This window comes from Rutidosis leptorrhynchoides, chromosome 1 (assembly GCF_046630445.1).
Source record: "Rutidosis leptorrhynchoides isolate AG116_Rl617_1_P2 chromosome 1, CSIRO_AGI_Rlap_v1, whole genome shotgun sequence".
Classification (NCBI taxonomy): domain Eukaryota; kingdom Viridiplantae; phylum Streptophyta; class Magnoliopsida; order Asterales; family Asteraceae; genus Rutidosis; species Rutidosis leptorrhynchoides.
The window spans coordinates 50,468,328-50,478,844 of record NC_092333.1 but is presented as its reverse complement, the minus strand read 5'-3'; positions in this window follow the sequence as shown (position 1 = coordinate 50,478,844).

Genomic DNA, 10,517 nt, shown 5'->3' with positions numbered 1-10,517 from the left:
CAAACTCACGCTATATGAAACACATAATACACAAATGGAATACTCACACGTTGAGGTACACACACAATTTATGAATCACACGCACACATTTGAATTTTTGGGAGAAACGAACTTTGGTGAAAGTTCTTAAAAATTTGGATCCTTAGGGAAAAGTGGATCTTGAGAAAACGTTTTAAGTTTTTTTTTGAAAATGTCAATGCTAGTTTTAAACTAGACACGTTTTCCGGTTTTAACCTCAAATTCCGGTTGAGGGTAACTGAAAACCGAAGTTTCAGTCGGCGATTAGCAAGCTATCCGCCCCATGATTGTAGTATCATGGAACTCTTAACCGGGTGCCCCCTGACGCGATATTTGTGACAACCCGGAAATTTCCAACCAAATTTAAACTTTAATCTTTATATGTTTCCGACACGATAAGCAATATTTGTTAAGTTAAATTTCAAGAATTTTAAACTATGTTCATACATTCATTCAACCTCGACCAAGTTCCAACGATTCACGAACCATTAAACGAATATGATTATATATGTATATGTGTATATATATTATAACTTGAAACGTAAACAAAATATTAGATTAAATACTTTATATGATTGTATCTGTTTCAAAATGTTTATCAATGGAATTAGAAGATAAGATCAAATGATTGAATTATCAGATATATTGAATTATAATTACAAGTCTCTGTTGAAAGGCCCACGTTGATTTGAGAAATCTTTTCATTTTAACAATATTCGGAAAATGGTAAAGTGATTTATAAATATGAACAAATTGTCAATCATTGAGAACTAGACAAAGGATAGTGGAAGATTGAATCTCATAAAGACTCGATTGATCTATTTAGTTTCAAACGTACAAAAACGTTTTCAGTTTAAAAAGAACTTTATTATTAAAACGTATATAACTTTTATAAATATCTAGAACCACTTTTGACAACTCATTACTTAACTAGTATGATAAAGATAACGATATTTATATTTTATTTTATTAAATATATATAACGATTTAAATTAATATTATATATATTTATACGCGTATTATACGTACATAGTTTTATACTTTTACTATACTTAAACTTTACCTTTACTTTATTTTTACTTTACTTTAACTTTAATAATTCATACTTTAATAATTCATACTTTAATAATTTACTTTAATAATTCATACTTTAATAATTCACTTTAATAATTCATACTTTAATAATTCACTTTAATAATTCATACTTTAATAATTCACTTTAATAATTCAAAAATCTATTATAAATAGAATTCAATAGGTTTCATTATTTCATAGAAACTTGAAAATAATTTTTTCTAAACTCTCTCAATCAATTTACATATATATATTTACTCCGTATTATCTCAAGATATTATTAGTATACATAAAATATTACGACGGAGTGATGTCCGAGTGATTTCGAAGTTGTTTTTTCGAGTGGGATAGGATTAAGGAAATTATGGGTTATAGCTATGGAGGTGATTGAGTATGGTTCATGGGTATGCTCGTGAGGTCAATATAGTGTTTATCATCTCCGTTGCGTTTACGTACCTTTCCTGCAATATTGAATCTCAATATTGATATGTGAGTACTCATAATTTAATTTTTACATACTAATAGTGTATCCCTGACTAGTGCTCGAGTATATAGGATTATGCATGCTTGTACTTTTGATATTGCCATTAGATAGGTTATGTTGATTCCTGAATTAGTTACATATACGATTGAGATAAGGTATAAGATATGCATGTCGTTGGAAAGCTAGCGAAAAATAGTTGAATTTTGGTTTAAGAATCACTTGAATCCAAGTAACGGTTAGAAAGTTATGAAATAAACAAATTGCATAATTAATTTCGTAATTAAAATTGCTGATGATAATTAGTGAACTAATTTTCTGGGTTATAAAAAGTAGTTATTTGGATTCTACTCGTCGAGTAGATGAATTTTCATATAAAGCACGTCTCGTTTCGTTGAACGGTTGTCAAGTTATAGACAAAAGAAGTTTTGCAAATTTTGATGAAATGTCGAAACGGGAACTGAAATTCTCGCTGATCTGCGTTGTTCATATATAAAAAAAATACCACTGAATTCTTTGCTGTAAGGTCTAACAAACGACTCTGGCCGTTTGTCAATTCGAGTCTCGACGATTTTTCTAAAAATCATCAAATTGACGGTTTGGTCACATTTTAAAATTCTAAAAAGAGCTGAAACCTTTTTTATTTAAAAATATCAGTTTTGTATCAGTTGTCATGGTCGGCCTGATATGTGTTTACTCTTGCCAAAAATCATGTTATATCTTTGTGGTAACGAGAATTTGCAGGCTTTGACCGTTTGTCAATACGAGTTTTGAGGAATTTTCTAAAAATCTCCAAAGTAGGCTACTCGGTCACTTTTGTAAATTTATTAAAGCTGAAAAATTAACTTTGAAATGCCGAAAACGCGTTGGCAACTACGAGTTGTCTAGGTTTAGTTTACTTCTGTAATATTTATGCTTAATCTTTTTGGTAATGTGTAACTTTTATCTTTGGCCGTTTATCAATCGGAGTTCCGATAATTTTTCTAAAAATAGCTGAAGTGGCCCGTTTAGTCATGTTTGATCGAAAATCATTTTTGTATAAGTTATTATATATTTACATGCGACCTCATTTTTACTTTGACCTTTGACTTTTGACTTTAACCTTTGACTTTTGACTTTGAACTTTGACTTTTCCTGTTAACTTTTCAGTTAAGTTTTTGTGTTGATTTTCTCTAAAAAAAAAAAAAAAAAAACCTAAAATACTATTTTATGATTATGAAACCATTTGTGTTACGTTGTTTCACACGTTACCTTTTACTAGAATCTTAATTGAGCATGAGTAATATAACATGTTACTATACTGTAGAGTCAGACTCGAGCTATAGGATAGGATTACACTATGACCTGACCTAAATTGCTATACAAATATTGACCAACATATAAATATATATAATTAATATAGGTTCGTGAATCCGAGGCCAATCTTGCACTTGTTCAATGACGTTATATGTATTTTTACTACGAAATACAGTATGGTGAGTTTCATTTGCCCTTTTTACTCTTTACATTTTTGGGCTGAGAATACATGCAAATGCTTTATTAACTGTTTTACAATATTTATATGCGTGAGTTTCATTATTCCCTTTTTATATACATTTTGGGCTGAGAATACATGCAAATGCTTTATTAACTGTTTTACAATATTTATATGCGTGAGTTTCATTTGCCTTTTTACCCTTTATATTTTTGGGACTGAGAATACATGCACTTTTATAAATGTTTGACGAAATAGACACAAGTAATTGAAACTACATTCTATGGTTGAATTATCTAAATCGAATATGCCCCTTTTTATTAAAGTCTGGTAATCTAAGAATTAGGGAACAGACACCCTAATTGACGCGAATCCTAAAGATAGATCTATTGGGCCTAACAAACCCCATCCAAAGTACCGGATGCTTTAGTACTTCGAAATTTATATCATGTCCGAAGGAGGATCCCGGAATGATAGGGGATATTCTTATATGCATATTGTTAATGTCGGTTACCAGGTGTTCACCATATGAATGATTATTTTTGTCTCTATGCATGGGACGTATATTTATGAGAACTGGAAATGAAATTCTTGTGGTCTATTAAAATGATGGAAATAAATGATTATGAAAAACTAATGAACTCACCAACCTTTTGGTTGACACTTTAAAGCATGTTTATTCTCAGGTGTTAAAGAAATCTTCCGCTGTGCATTTGCTCATTTTAAAGATATTACTTGGAGTCTTTCATAGCATATTTCGAAGAACGTTGCATTCGAGTCATTGAGTTCATCAACGATTATTATTAAATCAATTTATAGTTGGATAGTGGATATTATGAAATGGTATGCATGCCTGTCAATTTTCGATGTAAAGAAAGATTGTCTTTTAAAAACGAATGAAATGTTTGTGAAATGTATCATATAGAGGTCAAATACCTCGCAATGTAATCAACTATTGTGAATCGTTTATAATGTATATGAACGGGTCCTTTCAGTTGGTATCAGAGCGGTGGTCTTAGCGAACCAGGTCTGCATTAGTGTGTCTAACAGATAAGTCGATAGGATGCATTAGTGAGTCTGGACTTCGACCGTGTCTGCATGTCAATAGTTTTGCTTATCATTTTGTGTCAAAAATTAACTACTTATCATCCTCGGAAAATTACCTACTTATCATTTTTAGTCTAAGACACGTCTTGCTGCATTGATTGCATGAATAGTGTATAGACAAAAATTCATATCTTAGCGTATCTGCTAAATCATATCTTATCGTATCTATTACTGTAAACGTTGCCTGATATATCTCGTAAATTCCTCCGTAGTTTACGAAATCTTTTGTTCTATATATATGGATATTCTATGTAATTAGAATACCATCCGATAACCGAAAATCATTTCATATCGAAAAAAAAATCCTTATTCAATCGTACGAAATGGAATTCATCATTAATTCAAGTTCCTCGGATTTTGAAATGGAATCCCACTCCAGCTCCGAAAGCAGTGTGACCGGAATAGATCAACCAATCAGTCATCACCTATTCTGGATAAATTGGAGATGGGTTCGTAGCCTCCTCAATCATTGGAGACAAGAAGAAGGTGATCCATTCCATCCACCACATTGCCCTCTTGACGAAGAACCTGAAGCACTTACCGGCGAACCTGTCCGAAACACCATTTTATCGCTCATTTCCAGAGTATCTCGTCACGATTATATATTATATCAAATTTTAGATTTTATTTATCCGCTCGTCCGAATCGACAATCACCCCGGTGTAATAGAAGAAGTCAACGAGCTTCGCGCTCGGGTAGTGGCTTTGGAGAATATGGTGCAGAGATTACAAACACCAGCAGCAGCATCAGCAGCATAACCAGTAACACCATCATCAACGCCAATAGTACCATTACCACCCCAACCACAACCACGTCGTAAACCTCAACTTTACACTCTGTCCCACGAGCACCAATGTCATACGCCCTGTAGATACCAAGGAATACCAACAACAATAACCGGCGAAGTATTAATTCATAACTTCATTGGAGAAACATTCCGCGCATATTATGTAATCTCTAAAGTTTTAGAGATTATCTAATCTAGCCTTAACCATAAATCAGTTAAGCGAACCAAAATGATAGAAGGAAGAGTAGAAACCCTGACAAAAATGGTGTGTGATTAACAAGCTAAATTTGTTTTACCAACAGCATCAACAGTACCGTCAACGTCACCAGCATCATCAGTACAGTCAACATCAGAATCAACAACACCTATAACATCACAAACTCCGTCAGCTCAAGAATCACTATGGACATCATTACGAATCAATAACCCGTATATTGTATCAACGAGTTATGAAGAATTAACTCATTCCCTTTGAAGAAATTATATATATATTTTATATATTTTGAAATAAAAATAAATCTTTTCGTGCTAAGCTATTGTGTGTGAATCTTAACTACTCGGTTAATTCATATTACAAATATGCAATAATGTACGTCGTTCGGCCGCAACTTAACCAGCGTTAACTACAATCTCTATCGCAATTCAACAAATTCCAATTCATAATAAATCAAGTATATATTAGATTTTACACTTTCATCATCGATGTACCCGAAACTTTTCAGATAACATCATTCGTACTTTGCGAAATTCACAAGAATTCCACGAACCGAACATCATACATCAACAAATAACGGAGTATTGATTCATAATTTCAATGTCATTAAAGAAATACTGCGTAAACGTTATGTACTTTTTAAAGCCTTTAGGGATTATTCAATTCTAGTTTCAACCGTAAATCAAATGAGTTTAATTTAACATTAACTCATTAAATCTATGTTACATCTGAAGAAAATATACATATATATATTTTCATAAAGACTGTAATAAAATTCTTTTGTACAAAATATTAATTGTGAAATTTTTTTTAACGGGTAGGTAATACCCGAGAGATATATAAATTCACAATTAATATATTACATTCTTCGAATCTGATTCAGCAAATCATCCATTATACTCCCTACTTTCACAACAATATACATTCTTTTATAGAAATCAAAACAACCATACTCATTCAAAATTTAATTACATATTCTGATTTTGAAATCTCAAAATTCAACTTGAGATATGACCAAAATCATCACTCTTAGATCCTTACATCTTTCACAAGCTATATTTTGACTTCAAAACTGTGTTAGAACATCAAATGTATGTTAACGATTACAATCTGTGTTCAAACCCTTCGAAAATTTCTGAATACACTTCGAATGATGAGCAATCGAGATGATGATCCAACCACATATTACCCACAGTTGTGTACCCGAAAAACTCTTGAAACCAAAGTAAAAGTTTAAACAACGTATCCGCGTCAGATTCTTTAGCATTTATTAGCAAAAATAACTTTGCGACTCCTATTCAAAGTAGCCAGTTTTGTCACAGCTCCAGCAAGTCAACTTCGACTTTTCAGTCAGACTAACCTTATTATAACCTTGAGATATACACCATCGTTACCAGGGAACCTTTTACATTCCACCACACTATTAACAGATGTATCAACAACTTCATTACCCTTTGACTTTAGCCTCTCCAAAAAGTCATTATAATTATTCATTGAAACCCCATCATTTACTCATTCGCATCTTGTAATGAGAATTTCCATACGAATCATTGGGAATCAGTAATCAGTATTTTGAAATCTCGCAGCATGTCTACGCCAACAGTTATATGTGTATATATAACGTCTATCTTCTGGACTTAATTTGAATGTGAAGATTCTGAAAAACACTTCGAACTACGAATTGGTTCTCCGAAAATGGAAAAATACTGATGAAGCAACAAAAAAAAACTATAAACGACCTTAACAGTAAAAGTTTGATGATAATGAATAGGTGTGCTGGCAAAGCGCAGAAAAAGAGAAGTCTTGGAACTGGAAAACGGATTGAGCAAGTAGGAAGGAGGCCGTGGACAAATTACAAAGACTGAACCTGACTTCAAAGGATCCAAATAATTCAGTATCTGCTGAAGTCATTAACGAATACCTTGCTCCTGACTCTAAACCCCTGCGGACAATATTCTTCATCATCCTCTGATATTAGAAATTCTAAAATATCATCATATCTTTCATTATAAATATCCTCCATATTTCTGAAGATATTTTCTTAATTTTTCTTATTTGAAATCATTTACCTCTTCGCGCTATCTGTATTACATCATAAAAGAAACTATTTTAGTTTCTAAATTCTGAAACATTCAAGTTTAAAATAGGAATATTTTGAAGTAGTGTTGGGAACTGAAGCATGAATTAGTATAATATAATGACACTTGATCAATGTGATTATATTACAGTAAGTCATGCTGAGTTTCTAAATGGAACGTGATGATTCACAGATCATAACATCATCATGTGCCATGTTATACGACTCTTGTATTCTATTTAACCTCTAAAATATCAAGCAAATATTTCTTGATGATTCGGCCTTTTCCAAGGTATTTTAGTAATTTGACAAGTCAAGATCGTGCCATCATAATTTCGTTCCTAGAACATTAACAATGTTCATTTCGAAATTCATATCTGTGAATTCTGGACCATTACAAGCGGTGCTTAATCGCAAGAAGAAGAAACGAAAGGACAAAACTCCGAAATAGAAATTGGGGTATAAATTGCAGCAAATAAAAGAGAGCATTAACTGTGAATGATAATGATTATAGAAGACAGAAGCAGAGACTTTGAAATATAAGGGAACATATAAAGCCCAACGACAAACCAGAAATTATAAACCATATATATCGATGCATATAGCAATATAAAGACACGGGAGAACTAGGAACACTATAAACCCAAGAGTAGAGTAGAAGTAAATAGATTCTTTCGGCGGTAGATGAAAAAAAAGAAGAATGACCGATATGAAAGTTATAAGTATATCGAGAATCAGAACTGAATGGAGCATATTGATGAATACTTTAAAATATGAGTTGAGGGGGAAAGAATAGAAGGTGATGAAACATGACTAGGAACTTAGAAATCAACAGATTTAACTCACACAATGGCAGAATAAGTGAATCAAACCCTCTAGTGAATAGGTTAAGTTTTTTTTTTTTTTTGATTAATTTAGTCAAACCACAACTAAATCAAGTGTGATTAGATCAAAACCTAGAGCTATTATTCACCACCTGGGTGATTTGGACTGAGAGAGAATCGAAGGAGCTCACTAGATCTGAGTGTGTGTAACAAATGAGAGGCTTAACCTAAAATGAAGAACATAAGACTTTATATACCCCTGCTGTTGACACACCCATACGATTCATTCATCACACGTACGAGTTGGCTTCATCAACCGTACGGGTGATCACTCACTCGTGTCTTATCATTTAGGTTGTAATTGTGACTTAGCTCAGCATCAACCATGCGTATGAGCCTGTCAGCCGTACTAGTGAGGCTTCACTCGTACGTCTGACTAAGTTTAACATAGTCAAACATCTAAATCTCATTCCTGCAGTTCCTGTAACCATATACAAACACGGATAGGATAATAACGAGCAATCATGGTGGCCTGTAAACTGTTGTACCTGCAATGGACGTGGGTAGATGTCTAGGGACTTGCATAAAATGCATCAACAGATGGTGTGAGTTGTAAGGAAACGAAGGAGGTGAATTTATAAGAAAATCTCCGAGAGAACAATTAAAATGGACGATCGCATTTAAAGCGGATCCTAATTCCCTTGATTACCGGAGAGTCAAATCTTATTAAGAAGATTTTCTTCAAATCCCTTAAAATCTGGGAATCAATCATATCTACGTCAAATGATAAGATGAATCTACACTTACTCATTTCACTCTTCTATGTTAGCTTCATTCGTACTCTTCATATAAATGGATTGTTTATCCAAATTATTCGCTGATGATAAAACTCTAATTTGTAGCCCGTTTGCATCATGAAAACATACTTATTATCATTCACGACCTTTCCACTCAAATTTCGGGACGAAATTTCTTTAACGGGTAGGTACTGTGACAACCCGGAAATTTCCAACCAAATTTAAACTTTAATCTTTATATGTTTCCGACACGATAAGCAATATTTGTTAAGTTAAATTTCAAGAATTTTAAACTATGTTCATACATTCATTCAACCTCGACCAAGTTCCAACGATTCACGAACCATTAAACGAATATGATTATATATGTATATGTGTATATATATTATAACTTGAAACGTAAACAAAATATTAGATTAAATACTTTATATGATTGTATCTGTTTCAAAATGTTTATCAATGGAATTAGAAGATAAGATCAAATGATTGAATTATCAGATATATTGAATTATAATTACAAGTCTCTGTTGAAAGGCCCACGTTGATTTGAGAAATCTTTTCATTTTAACAATATTCGGAAAATGGTAAAGTGATTTATAAATATAAACAAATTGTCAATCATTGAGAACTAGACAAAGGATAGTGGAAGATTGAATCTCATAAAGACTCGATTGATCTATTTAGTTTCAAACGTACAAAAACGTTTTCAGTTTAAAAAGAACTTTATTATTAAAACGTATATAACTTTTATAAATATCTAGAACCACTTTTGACAACTCATTACTTAACTAGTATGATAAAGATAACGATATTTATATTTTATTTTATTAAATATATATAACGATTTAAATTAATATTATATATATTTATACGCGTATTATACGTACATAGTTTTATACTTTTACTATACTTAAACTTTACCTTTACTTTATTTTTACTTTACGTTAACTTTAATAATTCATACTTTAATAATTCACTTTAATAATTCATACTTTAATAATTCACTTTAATAATTCATACTTTAATAATTCACTTTAATAATTCATACTTTAATAATTCACTTTAATAATTCATACTTTAATAATTCACTTTAATAATTCAAAAATCTATTATAAATAGAATTCAATAGGTTTCATTATTTCATAGAAACTTGAAAATAGTTTTCTCTAAACTCTCTCAATCAATTTACATATATATATTTACTCCGTATTATCTCAAGATATTATTAGTATACATAAAATATTACGACGGAGTGATATCCGAGTGATTTCGAAGTTGTTTTTCGAGTGGGATAGGATTAAGGAAATTATGGGTTATAGCTATGGAGGTGATTGAGTATGGTTCATAGGTATGCTCGTGAGGTCAATATAGTGTTTATCATCTCCGTTGCGTTTACGTACCTTTCCTGCAATATTGAATCTCAATATTGATATGTGAGTACTCATAATTTAATTTTTACATACTAATAGTGTATCCCTGACTAGTGCTCGAGTATATAGGATTATGCATGCTTGTACTTTTGATATTGCCATTAGATAGGTTATGTTGATTCCTGAATTAGTTACATATACGATTGAGATAAGGTATAAGATATGCATGTCATTGGAAAGCTAGCGAAAAATAGTTGAATTTTGGTTTAAGAATCACTTGAATCCAAGTAACGG